Genomic DNA, 15,448 nt, shown 5'->3' on the forward strand with positions numbered 1-15,448 from the left:
GATTGAGCACCTCAATCGATATTGAGCATGTGAATGGCTCGCCAATAATAAATTAGGATGCCTAGCAATGAGCGATCCCTTTAAAGAAATTCTGAAAACTGACTTATATGCAATAACCTGTATAGAGCATTACATTGAAGATAATTAAAGATGGAAGAAATGTGTCATCATGTAAATAATAAGCATGTATAACAAAGCAAAGAAAATAATAAAACAGGAAAACAGTAAATGTTTTTCCACCACACATACATCTGGAGAGAAATTTCGCCAGTACTCGAACATAGTACTCGAGAAATCCGTAGCACACATTGGAGATTTTATAATGTAAGGACAAAATCCCACGTGTTCTGGATGAGAACACTAATCTAATCTTCCTTCGGAGATAATCAGGTCCACATTATCCAGGTTTGTCCCACGATGTAGCTTTTGAGCTCTTTAGCCGTGCAGAGTCCTTCAGGAAATATGACAACATGAGGAATTTATGTATTCCGCAAAAATGGTGGCACGTTGATGACGCAGGGCCGGATGGCTCACGGAGTGTCAGTGCAGCTGAGTGTAATACAACAATGCAGATCATAAATCCAACACGTCACACAAGACGGAGAAGCGCGAGAGGAGGTAAGGTGCACAAGCTCAATGTGTGATTTAAATGTAGTTCAACGGCTTCATAATTGTACTGTAAATTCGTAGGCAAGCCAAATAACAAAGTAAAATAGCGCTTGCATTGCGTAAACACCTCAGAGTACACAGAAATCAACTGAACCGGGCTGAAGTTCTCAAATCCAAAAGGTTTGAAATAGTGCACTGTAGTGGTTGCATGTTTCTTTAATGAGCAATGGAATTGTACTATGTAATAGAACTTTGTTGAAAGGTGTTCTGGGATTGTAGAATGTCATGATTCATTTTTACTGTTACCTGTATGATCTGCTGCATGCACTTTTATCTCCTGAACTACGAATCAAATAAATACTTTATACCAATTCCTGGATGTCGTATTATTGATGAAGAGGTCACAACAGATTTGGCAACGAGATGGGCACAACGTGTAATGTCAAATACCACGACGATTTCTCCTTCTGTTTCGAAATTCAACTTTAAACCTTCGTTTTAGCCTCAACTCTAATCGTGAGTAACTCAGGGGAATTGTATCTTGAAAGCACCCCTTTCTTCATAGTCGTTTGTGGATAATTACAACGTTGTGGCTCCAACGTTCATCGTGTATGAACTTTGCAACCTCAAGACTGCATTTAAAACGGTTACCTTCGCGTGTACATTCACCATGGACTATTTTCAAAAAAAAGAAAAGTCCGACCATATGTTAATGAAAGTCTGACTGCGTTGAGTAAATATTTGCTGACTCTAACATCTTCACCCTGCGATTCAGTTTATTAGCGTTGTGTATCTTTTACATAAGAATTAACGCTTACCGAATGCACGAGTGTCTCGCTCTCAGCAGTTTTGAATCACGCAGCAGCGACGCTTTGGAGAACTGAATTCTACGCGCGCTTACGTGATTACATCTACAATTCATCGACGTTTGTAAGCGTCATCACGCTCTCCATCGCCATCTTGTGGTTGCTAGGACAACGCAATCACGGAAACGAAGAGCGTTTTCTCCGGTCTACATGTGGGTATTTATGACTTTCTTTATATGAAATTGCGAACGCTTTCAGCGGAAATAAAATCGGATAGCGCATCTTACATAAGGTCAACAATTTTTTCTTCTCTTTTCGAGCGCTTTTGACAAAAAGCATATTTTGTGGCGCATTTTACATGAGGTGTGACATTTTCAAGTGCATGCAGCGTGAGATCTATTCCAGAAGCTCATTCTTTTATTTTCTTTTTGTGTTCTTGAGGACAGTTATGGTTATTTTCAGCTTTTCAGCATATAATTCTTGACATTCTTTATACACTTTTATTAATATTGATCTATTGACAATCTTCAAGTTACTCAACAACCTGTTTAATGAACACAACGCTAACACCTATTTACAAAGATATTCATACAGATTTATTTGTGTTATTTTGTGCACGCTGATGCACACAGCGTTTACTTCATAAGTTGACATTTCTCATAGTTATTCCAGTTGGCTACTTATTTCAATTGGTGGTAGAATCGAGTTCACCGTTCACTGTGGTGCCACAAGAGATGTGGAAAAGTCACTTTGTGGACAAAATAGGAGGGTGGTTAGAAACCGATGATGTTATTGCCGAAAGTTTTACAGGGGGAAGAGTTGATATTCTAGGGTTTAGAACCCTTGTGTTTCGTTTTAAGGGAAAGCATGCTATGGGAAAATTGTATGTTGCAAGAAATGGTCCACCGGTATTAGGGTGGAAGGACCTAAAGTTATTGAACATCAGCCGTTGAAAGTTCTCAGAGGTTAGGGTCAATCCTTTGTGGCCACCTTTCTCTTTATCTTCAAATATTCTGGTTATGGGTATTCTGGTTATGGGTATGGATACATTCAGCAATATATCCCTTTATGGGAAGTTTTGTCCATTTCTCGTTGTTTTGATTGCTGGAAGCACATCACCTAATTATAATACTAAATAAGGGAAATTTATCCTGATCTTCAACTAGAATAAACAAGATGTCTACAAGTCTACAAGATTTCGTTTATAATATACAGTGTGTTCCTGGCTTAATAGTAGGCATTCTTTGCCGCTTTAGGGAATTATCCAGGACCCAAAGCATATTTAGTGTATTGATGCAGTATTTTAAGATCCTATGCTTGTCTAAACTTATATGCAGATGTTATATGTTGTGTACAGTTTCTAGCAAATTTCTGGGGTAGTATTAAAAGAAGATGAAGAAGAGATATATTTTCTGGGGTTAAAAATGTTGAACTTAGTCCCAAAATTAAAGTGTTCCAGGAATCTTTTGGACCGATAGAGGTATTAAAACATATTGATATGAGCATAGTTTGACAAGTAAGTGTGTTTAAAAAAAAAAAAAAAAAAATGGAATCCACTATCACTTTCGTATTAGGTTGCCATAACAATGGTGTCCCAATTTGAAGCAGATTTGTTGTAGAATTTTGTAACTAGTTCAGGTAGTGAACTAGAATTCATTGCTTTGCACTAACCCTGGAGGAATTCTTAAAAGACTACACTACTACACTACTACTACAATATTTGTATTTAGAAAGAAATTAGGTTTCTACACATAATTCCATTTCTTGGGGTCACACGGTGAGCAGGGTTGTGAAGTTTTTTTTTTTTTCAGCGAAGTTAGGCGGAGAATAAGGAGTTTTAAAAAAAAATGTATTTATATATATACATAGCAAACATGGTACTAAAGCCTAAGCATCGCAAAGGTTATGAAGAACACTCTTCTTAGCTTAGTTGTATAACCAGAGGCTAATTTTGATTCAGAAGACGTGGTAGATAGTGGTAGAGAGTTATAATAATTAATTGTTTTTGTTTTCAAATTTTAAGGGAGGGGATGTGCAGGGCGTAGCAATTAGTCTGGTCCATCTATCTCTTCTTTTAGTTCCACGCATGTTTTAGAAATTCCTGCAGATCAAATTACCCAGGTTCCTTCTGCAGATGAGATACGCTATGCTGGAGTGACAAACTCAAGCAGTTCAGCGTTTGTAAATATTTATTTATTTGTTTATGTTTAGTTTTATAAAGAAGGGGGATGTGTAGTGGTTGCATGTTTCTTTAATGAGCAATGGAATTGTACTATGTAATAGAACTTTGTTGAAAGGTGTTCTGGGATTGTAGAATGTCATGATTCATTTTTACTGTTACCTGTATGATCTGCTGCATGCACTTTTATCTCCTGAACTACGAGTCAAATAAATACTTTATACCAATTCCTGGATGTCGTACTATTGATGAAGAGGTCACAACATGCACCTTCATAAATGTGAAAGCTGTCTCATCACTCAAACTGCCAGTGCACAACCTCCAAGGTACCGAAACACGGAGTCCACGCAGATTGATGCAGGCACACTTTAATTTTAATTGCAGGTTGTAAAGGTCCAAGTAGCGCTTTTGTAAAAAGGAGACCTTTAAACAGCAGGTTGGCACAAGCAGCGCAGGCACACCAAGAATAGTCAGCAGTAGAAAAATAACTCATGTGTAAGCTGACTCACCGGCAAAAGGCAAGGTTGTCCTTAAGATATGTTCCAGAGGTTATTGCAGATAATTAGAATTAAAGGCTTAGTAAAGTTTACATAATGCTCTGGGCTGAGGCTGTCAGTTGGATGCAGACACCGGTGGGGTACCCAGAGGCAAGCTGGAATATTTAAACGTGTTTCTTCTTCTCTCAAGTTGCAATGATAATTCTTTGAATGGGTCCTTTTCGGAATCGTCGCCAGTGTAGTGTAGTAATAACAGTAGTGAACTCAGTTGGTGCTGTATCCAAGTTGTAGTTTTATTTCCATTCCAATTTCATAGGATAAGCAGTAAGCTAATCCAAAGGTTACAAGTTACAAAGTATGAAGCCCGACCGGGAGCAGCAGACCTGCTGCTCAGCCTCCAGAGATGAACTGACAACAGAATCAAACATACACGAAAGGAACTCTAGGTGACATCACAGATACAGGCTGAGCAGCTTAGAACAAACACTAAAGAAGGACAGAGAGGGAGGAAAAGCAGGATTTAACAACTTTCAAATAATAGAGTTCAAGATGGATCCTGTACTAAAACCTCACTTGGATACACTTAATGGCCTGTAATTTTACACCATCCATAAACAAATTATTGCCCATGATGTAAGGGACGCCAGACAGTTGATTCACTTTGTTTACTCATGGCTTTGTCAGGAGAGAGTGTTAATAAAGATTTTTAAAGTTCATGTTTGGAAACTTTCACTTCAAATACATGTCATTGCAATGTTGTGATCAAATGTACTAAATTGAAATACACATGTTAACGAAACACTTTCTAAATGTTAAAGTCTTTATTATGTTCTTATATTTTGTTTGTTCTGTTATTTGCATCCTAAATATTCCGAAGGTTCTGCGCGTTCTTTGCTACTTAGGGAGGAACCTGACCACTGGTTCAAATGTGACTCGACTGCAGAACCATTTCAAGACCTTGATAGAGTGGGCAATTGTCGAGGGCCAAATCTTCCAAGGGGCCTGGCCCCCGCACCCTCCACAAGCACTATCATTGAACCATTACACCGGTAGAGTTTGCCAATGATGACTATTCAACCACTTGACAGTGCCTCTTCTGTTTCTGTCTTCTCTGCTAAAACTACTCTCATGGAAAACATTACTTTCCATCATTCATGGAGGGTCAGGTCTAAGAAATTGTCCTGTGTAATTCTTTTCATCATTATTTGTCTGGTTCTTAACAATGACCCTTTCAGTCAGCTGTTGTGGATCTCCCATCTGATCTCTACTTCATCCTGCTCATTGATTCTCTCTCTGGTGCCCAGGCACTCAGTTCTGAGATAAATGTAGAGTCTGTGATGCATATTCTAATGCATCAGTCGGGCCTTCTTGGTGCTGTGAGACTACAGACAAGTTGTGGGTACCTCATATCTTGACATGGGTGTGAGACTGTCGCCCACATTATCTGCTCTGCCTCTTCAATTTTTTTAGGTTTGACGTCTAGTGGAGGGTGAGGTGAGGCAGATATTTTTTTCAACTTATCTAAGCTAGTAGAAGGTGAAAAAAATCACTTACCTTAATGTATCCCAAATTGTTAGCCAAGGGTTTTAAAATATTTATAACCATAATAAAAATGCTTCTGTTACATTCTCACAAGAAAGATTGGGTAGGGGTTATGCCCTTGACACCGTGCACAAGGCCTTAAATTTACTATTGAACAAGGACATAATGCCACGTGGTCACCCTACTCTAAATTATGAGGTGTTCACTCTAGTGCCTGTCCAATAATATGGTTTGCTGGTGTGTCTCTATTAATGTTATGATTACTTAGGGTAATCCTCATTACTCTCAGTCCTACTCATCCTCAACCCAGTCATAACATATGAGGTATATTCCAAGGACAAGAAACAAAACAGGAAACGCTTTTAGGCATCACCCACCCTCCTTCCAGAGGTTATAACACAATAGCCGGGAGAAAGCGCTTGCTGACATACCAAGCACAACAAAGGCCTGACCCAATAAACATGAATGGGTTGAGGATGAGTAGGACTAAGAGTAATGAGGAATACCTGTAAGTAATCATTACATTACCTCTACGTCCCTCGTCCTCGACCCAGTCATAATATCTGAGGTATACCAAAGCAACCAAACACTCAAAGGCCTTTTGAACACTGCCAGAAACAAACCAGACAACAAACAGGAATGAAGCGCACCACAGTGAAATGTTTCATTGCATAACAGAATCAAGGGGAAGCAATAGGTTCCACACCAGAACCAAAATTCAAACAGTCAACCAGAGCACAATTCAACCTGTAATACTTAATAAATGTTAATTCAGAAGCCCAAGCCCCAGCACGACAATTCTCATCCAAAGACACCCCATGAAAGACATCCCAGGTAGCCGAGACACCCCTTGTGGAACGGGCCTGTACTACCAAAGGACAAGGCAAACCAGAGCCCTGATAAGCCAAAGAAATAACGGACTTGATCCAACGACCCAGGGTAAGTCGAGTAGCAGCCGTCCCACGACCAGCCTGCCAAACATCACAAACAGACTGTCTGAGGATCGAAAAGCTGCAGACCGGACCACATTCACGGTCAAAGCATGGTTCACATCAAGAGTGTGTAAACATTGATCAGCAGGAGAAGAAGGAGAAGGGCAGAAAGAAGGCAAAACCAGCTCCTGAGAAGTATGAAACCTAGAACGCACTTTAGGCAGAAATCCAGGATCTAAAAGTACGATCACATCATCGTCCACAAACCTCAAAGGGGGGGGACATCGTAAAGCAGTAAGCTCATCCAACCTCTGAGCCAAGGTAATGGCCACCAGAAAAGCCACCTTAAAAGACAAGAACTTGAGATCAACAGACAACAAAGGCTCAAATGGAGAGGACTGAAGAGCAGGTAGGACCAGAGAAAGATCCCACGGAGGCATCAAAGGGCGAACAACAGGAGGGGAGAGGGAGGAACTCCTGAACAATTGAGACACCAATAGCCTGTCCGAAGAGGCAAAGGAATCCAGATCTCCGAAAGCCCAAATAGTAGCCCATTGGCCCTTCGTTGTAGACAAAACATAACCCTTGCTGAGCACGTCCCAAACAAAACTGCAGAATATCAGAGACAGTACGAGAAGTAGAAGACAGACCAAAATCAGAACACCAGGAGTCGAAAGAAGACCAATGTTTAGAATAAGAAGACAACATAGACCTCCTACTGGAGGCCTGCAGCACAGAAATATTGTGGTCAGACAAATCCCGGCCTCCTAGACACTGACTTTCAACCTGCAGACCGCTAAGGTGGGCCAGTGAGGTAACACAGCCACCAGCTGAGCCCCCATCAACTGAACCTTCAACAGAAACACAAGGATGAGAGGAAAAGGAGGGAAGGCATACAGCAATCAATGAGGCCACATGAGTGACAAGGCCTCCATCCCCCCCCACGCTCCCAGTTCCGGAATCCGGGAACAAAAGAGGGGAAAAAGAGAATTGGTCCTGGAAACAAACAAATCCATCATGGGAGTCCCGAACCTCCAGCAATTCAACTGGGACAACCTGGGAGAGAGGTACAAAGCCAGAGAGGACAGGAACCAGTGGCTTAGCACATCCGCTACCACATTGTCCAAGCCCCTTGGATATGCTGAGCCGAAATGGCCTGGAGATGAAGCTCTGCCCAACCTGCAATCACACAGGCTACCAGATATATGGACTGACTGCGAGTACTGCCCTGATGATTTACGTAAGCCATAGTCATGGTGTTGTCGGACCGCACCAGAACATTGCAACCTTGCAGACGATCCTGGAAGAACCAAAGGGCCCGCTCCACAGCAGACAGCTCCTTCCAGCTGGAGGACCGGCAGGACTCTGAGCCCCGCCAACAAGCCTGCACGGTCTACTGACCCTGAGTCACACCCCAACACGAAGCACTGGCATCCTTTGTCAACACCACAGGCGGAGTGGGATGTAACCACATACCCAGTGAGAGATTGGAAGAGACCATCCACCACTGGAGAGTGGGCACCACCTCTGGACACACCTGAACTGCCACAGAGAAATCCTGAACAAGGAAAAGAACAAAGCGTTGAAGATGACACAGCAAAGGGTGAAGATGCAACCTAGCCCATGAACCTGCCATGTGACCCTGCGCCTCCAACCACTGAAGCTGAGACGCCAAAGTCTGAGACAACAGCCTCCACAACAACGACTGCAGACGCAGCATGCTGGAAGCAGGCGGGAACACCTTGCCCAGACCAGAATCAAAGTCTGCCGCTATAAAGGACCTCTGGGTGGCAGGGTGAACATGGCACTTTGGAAAATTCAGGAGAAAGCCGTGGCTCTCTAGCGTATGAATGGTCCAATCCAGATGCTGAGACATGACCCTGGCAGAAGGGGCTTGCAGAAGACAGTCGTCCAGGTAGGAAAACACAGACGCCTCCAGGAGGTGAAGATGAGCCACTTTGGTGAAGACCCTGGGAGATGAATGCAGGCCGAAAGGGAGGACACAAAACTGCCAATGACAACCCCTCAGGTAGAACCTCAGAGACCGCTGGAACCCCAAGGCTACAGGAACATGTAGTTACGCATCCTGAAGATCCAAGGTAGACATCACCCAGCCAGCATGGTTCAATAGTATCACATGCTACAGGGTCTCCATTTTGAAGGGAACCTTCCCAACAAACATGTTCAGAGGCCTGAGATTTATCACGATCCAAAAGCCCACCGTGACCTTAGGCGCCAGGAAGATGACAGAATAAGTCCCCTGACCCCACTCCGACCGGGGTACAAGCCCAATCGCCTTCTTCCGAAACAGGAGTTGAACCCTGTCCAACAGAGCTTGACGACGCAACACTTCCTTTGGAAGCGGGTGCCCACCCAACCCGATACAGGGGGAGGGTATATGAACTTTATCCGGTAACCCTGCTCCAGGACCCACTGGTTCATCAACAAGAGACACCAAGCTGCCAGGAAATGGTGCAACCTCCCACCAAACTCTGGCAGCACCCCAGCAAGAATGATACAGGCGGCATACTCAGGAACACTGATTACCAGGACCCGCATTGGGAGAAGACTCTTTTTGAAACCTTTACTGGAAACAAAGCCTACCCAGGGCCCTTCTGGTTCCTGATTGAACTCCTCTGCAGATGAGAATGATTCCTAACGATGCTGCTGATGCCAGAAGGACAAGGAATGTTTCCGTTCTTTGAACACCCTGTGCAACATCTCTTCAAGGTCTTTTCCAAAAAGACAAGGCTAGATTAATCCCAGATCAGTTGACTGGGGGTGAGTGCTTTCAATATTCAACACTCCGTCCATCATCCCCTTTGGTTTTGCTTTGTTTGCCCTAAGTTGGCAGGGTATGCCCAGATGTGGGTCCCTTGCTCACTTTGCCATTGTATTCAAGATAGCCTGGCTGGTGAGTGTTATGAACCAGAAATCGGTCCCAGGATGCTTGTTTGCGTCCAGGGAAGACATGTCTTGACAGATCGGGCTGGACTGTTCCCATGAGGCACAGGGTCAGACTGATTTGCATATGGCCATGTCTGAACTGGGGTGGCGGAGTGAGCTAAAGCATAATGATGGATTAAACCCAGATCAGTTGACTGGGGGTGAGTGCTTGCAATGTTCAACACTCAGTCCATCATCCCCTTTGGGTTTGCTTAGTAAATGTGAAAGCCATGAAGCGTTGATCTGTTGAGTGTTCCAACCTTTCAGTTACAAATTCAGTCTGGCAGCAATGGACGCACCACATGCGCGGGCCCAAGCATGAACAGAGTCAATGGAAATATCAGAGAGGAACTCAGCCTGACGCTCCATGGACTCCAACAAATCAGGGCACTGACCACCTTCCTGCATGGTGGCAAACAAGGTCTTAAAGTTAGACAATAAGGATTGTGCGACATAAGCACCATACACGCCAGAATTGATGATGAGATGCGACCCGCATAGGCCTTCTTCAAAAAAGAATCAATCTTCTTATCTGCACCATCCTTCAGGACATTATCCTCAGCCATGGACGGACGCCCCACCAAATTGGCTATAATAGAGTCAACATGAACCGACTCAGGAATAGTATCCTCCATGTCCCACAAAGGGTACAGCTTACACATGAAGCGCAGCATCATATTGTGGTCAGGATCTTTCCATTCCTTCAAAAGCACGTCCATCACAAAAGGAGGAATGTGCAATGCATACATGGCCTGCTTCCAAAACTGTGGCAACACAATAATCCTGGATGTGCTGGCAACCTCCTCATCTGGGAAACCCATGTTATCACTGACATGGGAAAAAATGTCTAGCAACATATACATAAGATATATTTCCCCTTAAGGCCCACAGCACCCAAGGAGGAACCATCAGAAGACTCAGAGCTGGAAATATCGGAGTTGAGGTCAGGGCCCCCACCAGAGCGCACACCAGAAGTCTTTCTGGAGGATTTCATATAAGACAAAGTTTCCAAAATCAGTTTCTTAATACGAGCATCATCTTCCACTCTGCTTTAAACGAGGGGTGACATCTACACTGCTCCCTGATGAAGATGGAGAAGAAACAGGAGAAACATGCCTGCGCTTCCGACAATGTTTCCCCATATTGAAAAAAAACGTAAATGACCTAGGAAAACAACCAGCAGTCACTTTAAGTAAGAATCCCTCTTCAGAACAACCTGCCCTAAACCAGCCCCAGTGCATGCAATGACAGTCAGCCCAAAACCAGCTGACAGCCAACGCTCGGAACGAAAGGAAGTAGGCAGGCGTGGTTCATGACCTCACACCGTAGCAGAAAAGAAGCGGCCGACGAAGGCCACACTGCAAGAGAAGGAGGTGCTCCCGCTTCACTTTACGGAAGCGGGCCCAAACCTGATTACAGAACAGCCTCCTTAACCACATGGAGGCCAAACATGTTAGTCAGAGACCTACCAACAAAGCCCCACCCACCCCCATCTCCGAAATCAGAGCAGAGAAGGCGGATGAATGCTCAAAGAGCAACTATCGCTAGAAACTTCGGGATTAGCCAAGGAGGACACCGGTACCCCACTGAGCCAGTGACCATTGTGGGAGGTGTGGGCCGACACAACTGCAACAGCCGGATCCACAGGAGGGCGTCCAGCAGAAATTTGGCTCCAACCCAGCCTGCTATCACCCAGGGACATTAACAAAAAGATGGTGGAAATGTCCAGCCTATCTGTGAGGCAAGAAGGAGAAGGCAACCGAGTCATGACCAAGCCCAGCAACCCAGGCACACGGAGCCACTCACCGAGTCCAGGAAGCCACACATCCTGACTCCAGCAGCTCCCACAAAGGTCCAAAGGCACCCCTTGAGCTCAGCAAAGGAGGTAACCAGAGATCATTCAAAACAAGGTAAGAGCCCAGCAATTACCCCAGCGTCCCCCATCATGTCCACCGACAGGAAACAAAACAGGAAGTGCTTTCTACTGGCTATGGTGTTATAGCCCCTGGCAGGAACGTTGGTGGAGCCTAAAAGCGTTTCCTTATTTGTTTCCTGTCAGTGGAATGTACCTCATATGTTATGACTTGGTTGAGGTCGAGGGGCGTAGAGGTAATACATCTCTTTACGCTGAAGGCTAGACACCTGAAGCATGTGGAGAGATCAGAGACTGTGGAGCGAGAGTCTCAACATATACTACACAGCAAGCTGAGCAAGTCATGGCAAAAACAGGAGGCATTGCGGAGCAAAGCAGCTTTAACAAAGCGTATCTCACACAGCCACCCAAGGATATATGACGTATAATATAAGTATCGTTGGCCAAAGCCAAAATGTTTGGCCCGTTTCAAGCACACTCCAATCCCCAGTAGTAAACAAGCAGAAATGTAGTGCACATGGCAAAGCTTTAACTCGATTTACATTTCTGTGATACTTTTGAATTTTTTTGCTTCGGTCGTCTGCCTAGAGTGGACGCTTGTGAAAAATCTTTACAGTCACCGTCCACAATACTTACTCAAGTCCCATCTCTCTTCAACCTCCCCTTCCTCATCCTTTGATTCACAACCCTTTTTTTTCTTCTCTGTTTTTAATATATGAAAAGTTTTAAATGCATCTTTTATGAAACCTTGTTTTGAAATAAAGATTACGAATCGATTCACAATCATGTCCCCCCTCAGTAATTCCTTCCTCTTCCCTCCCTCTAACCTCACAGTCCCTTACCCCTCCCTTAATTACCATCTAGCCCAATCCCCCCACTCCGCCTGTTGCCTGTCTCCCTACATTCACCTTTCATAGCCTACAGTACCTATCCAGCACCTTCTTCTCTCTTCTCCCCTTTCCTCTGGCGTTCCTTTGACCCATCTCCCCCCTTCCCTTTACAGCCCCCTCTCCTCTCTTCTCCCCATAACTTTAACCTTCATTTGACCCCCCTCCCTCCGTTCCCTGTACAGCCCCTCCTCTCTTCTCCCAGTACCTTTGGCCTTCATTTGACTCCCCTCCATTCCCCCCCACCTCCCGCCCTCCCTCTCTACTCCTCAACTGTCTCTTCCTATTTATGATCTCTACTCTTCCCCTCTGTTCAACACCAGTAAAAATTTCTCTTGTCACCACTGTATCACCATCCACTCCTAACAACCACCCTCTTTCCCCACCTTCTACCCTTGCTCCCCAAAACCCCCGTTCCCCATCCTTTCCCTGTCCTCCCTCACCCTCTGCACTATCTCCCTTATCCATCGAGCCACCCAACACTCCATGCTCAGCCCTCTTCTCCCTAGAAAATAAAATTGATTCTCTCATCTCTTCCATTTCCCAGCATGTATCCTCTATCTCACTTTCAAGCGCCAAGATATCCGCCTTCCCTAACAACCTCCCGAGGAATTCCTTGCTCCCACGACCCAATAAAGCCAACCACAGTCTGTCCTCTGCAGACATCACCAACTTACTGGCCAGCTACAAGACTACCACTGTCACTCCCCCTCCACCTTCTTCTCCTAATAATTCTACTCCGTTCACTATCCAGACCATTTCTTCTGTCAGAACTAACTAGCCTTCTTCTTCCCGGGCACCCTCATTCAAGAATCTTATCTCTATCTCCCTTAACAGCCCAAACACCCCATCACCAAAACAGTTGTGTCAGAGCTGCACTGTTTGCTCCACAACTGCAGATCTGAAATCTAACAAAAACTGGAAATTTCTGACACTATCATCCACCACCATCTTGACATGTTCTTCCTCACTGAGACCTGGTTTAACAACTCCTCTCATACTTTGTATAATCTTCTAGTACCCACTGACTACTCTATCCTCAGAAAGGACAGAACAGCCAAATTTGGGGGCGGTGCCGCTATCATCTTCAGAAACTCCCTTCAAATTAAAGCCTTTCCTACCACATTCTTCCGTACATTGGAATGCCTCACATCACAACTCACCCTTCAGATCAGGGTTTTAGAACTGATTGGGTGCTTGGACTAGGGTTAAGATTGGCTGCAAGGTCCTGGTCTCCTATTGGTTCTAGATGTTAGGGCTAGTGTTGTGATTGGATAGTGTTAGGGCTAGGGTTCCCATTGGCTGAAGGGGTCACCTGATTACTAGGGCTACAAAAAAGGCCAGGCTTAGGGCGTCTCAGCCCGGGCATTGAGGCTAAGGTGGAGAGGACAAGGGTAGTTGCCTGTTTGGGCCTGTTAAGGGTGGAGAGGACAAGGGTAGTTGCCTGTTTGGGCCTGTTAAGGGTGGAGAGGACAAGGGTAGTTGCCTGTTTTGGCCTGTTCGAGACTGGTCGGGACTAGGGTCAGAAATGCTGCCCTTTTTCTCATTTACAAAATACCCAGCCCACACCATCCACAACCACAAACAGAGCAATACACTCACACCAAATATACACCACGCACAACACTATGCACAGATTAATGTTCCAGCATGCACCACCAACCCAACCAAACCACATCTACACACCCTACTATCCCAACTACCACACATATCCACCATCACCCGCAAACAGTACACAACTCTATCCTATACCACTAACCAATACACTCATTACTAACACAACGCCAATCAACACCATAAATAACTACATCCCACTCAGACACACTCTGCCTGCTGTAATTACACCTAACAGTCCACCTTTTATCACTAACAAATATATAACGATCCTTCCATCAGTTGACTTAAAAAAAATCCTTCACTCTTTTATCCCTCCACTATCCTTTTTCTATCAAAATTAACAGACTAACATGTTCACTTCTCAAATTCCATATTCCATTTTCACCTATACTAATATACTGCCCAAATAACTGAATAACATATCTACTACTCAAATTACTTCATATTTATACTATACTCATTTTCAACACTAATCCTTTATGGGTTCCGGAATGGCGTGCTACTCGACAAAAAAGCGCTTCAACACCCATCAGGGGTAACAAGTGCTATATGAATGCAAATCTTTCTTCCCCTTTTATCCATCCACTATCCTTCTCACTCCAAGTAACAGACTAATATCCACCACTGAAATTACCTCATATTTCACCACATTAATTCACCATTAATCCTTTATAGGCTCCCTGAATAGCATGCGTCAACAAGCAAGCGATAAATAAATACAAACCTTTGTCCCCCTCTATCCTTCTGCTATCATTCCAAATCCAAATAACTGACTAACCTATCCACCACTTAAAATGTACTTGCATGTTTCACTATACTAATTCAACACTAATTCTCTGTGGGTCCCGGAGTAGCGTGCTACCCGCCGAAAAAGCGCTTCGACGCCTCGTCAGGGGTAGTAAGCGCTATATAAATGCAATTACAATACAATACAATACAATACAATACAATACCCTTCAGATTCATTGCCATCTACCACCCGCCAGGTAACTGCTCTTCCTTTTCGAAGGAACTCACTGACTTCATCAGTGACCAATATTCTCAAGGTGACAGACAGATCTGCCTGGGTGACTGCAATCTCCACTGGGGCTCTTTGGAAGACTCGGCTGCCAAAAAGCTTGTCCCCTTTCTCTCAGTCAATGATCTTTTCCAACATTGCTCGGAAATTACACACTCTAAGGACTCAATTCTGGACCCTGTCATATCCAAAGCAGAAAAAACAAAAAGGGGGAGTGAAGAGGTACTGCTCACATGAGCAGTGGATGTGGATACATCCTCCTCAAGTCAATAGATACAAAACATAAAGATCCACCCTCAGATAGATGTAAAAGGAATGTATGACGGTACGACGCATACCGTCACAACGCGTGCTGTTACAACGCGTCTTTTACAACGCAAGTCGTGACAACGACTTGCGTTGGAGGCGCGGATCGTGAATAGTATAATTTACTATTCTAACACCAGTCCCCGTGGACACTAGGGAAGGTGTTGGAATAGTAAATATACTATTCTTAATCCTGTAGCGCCCTCCAGCGCAAGTCGTGGTTACGACTTGCGTTG

This window comes from Lissotriton helveticus, chromosome 3_1, assembly GCF_964261635.1.
Source record: "Lissotriton helveticus chromosome 3_1, aLisHel1.1, whole genome shotgun sequence".
Classification (NCBI taxonomy): Eukaryota; Metazoa; Chordata; class Amphibia; order Caudata; family Salamandridae; genus Lissotriton; species Lissotriton helveticus.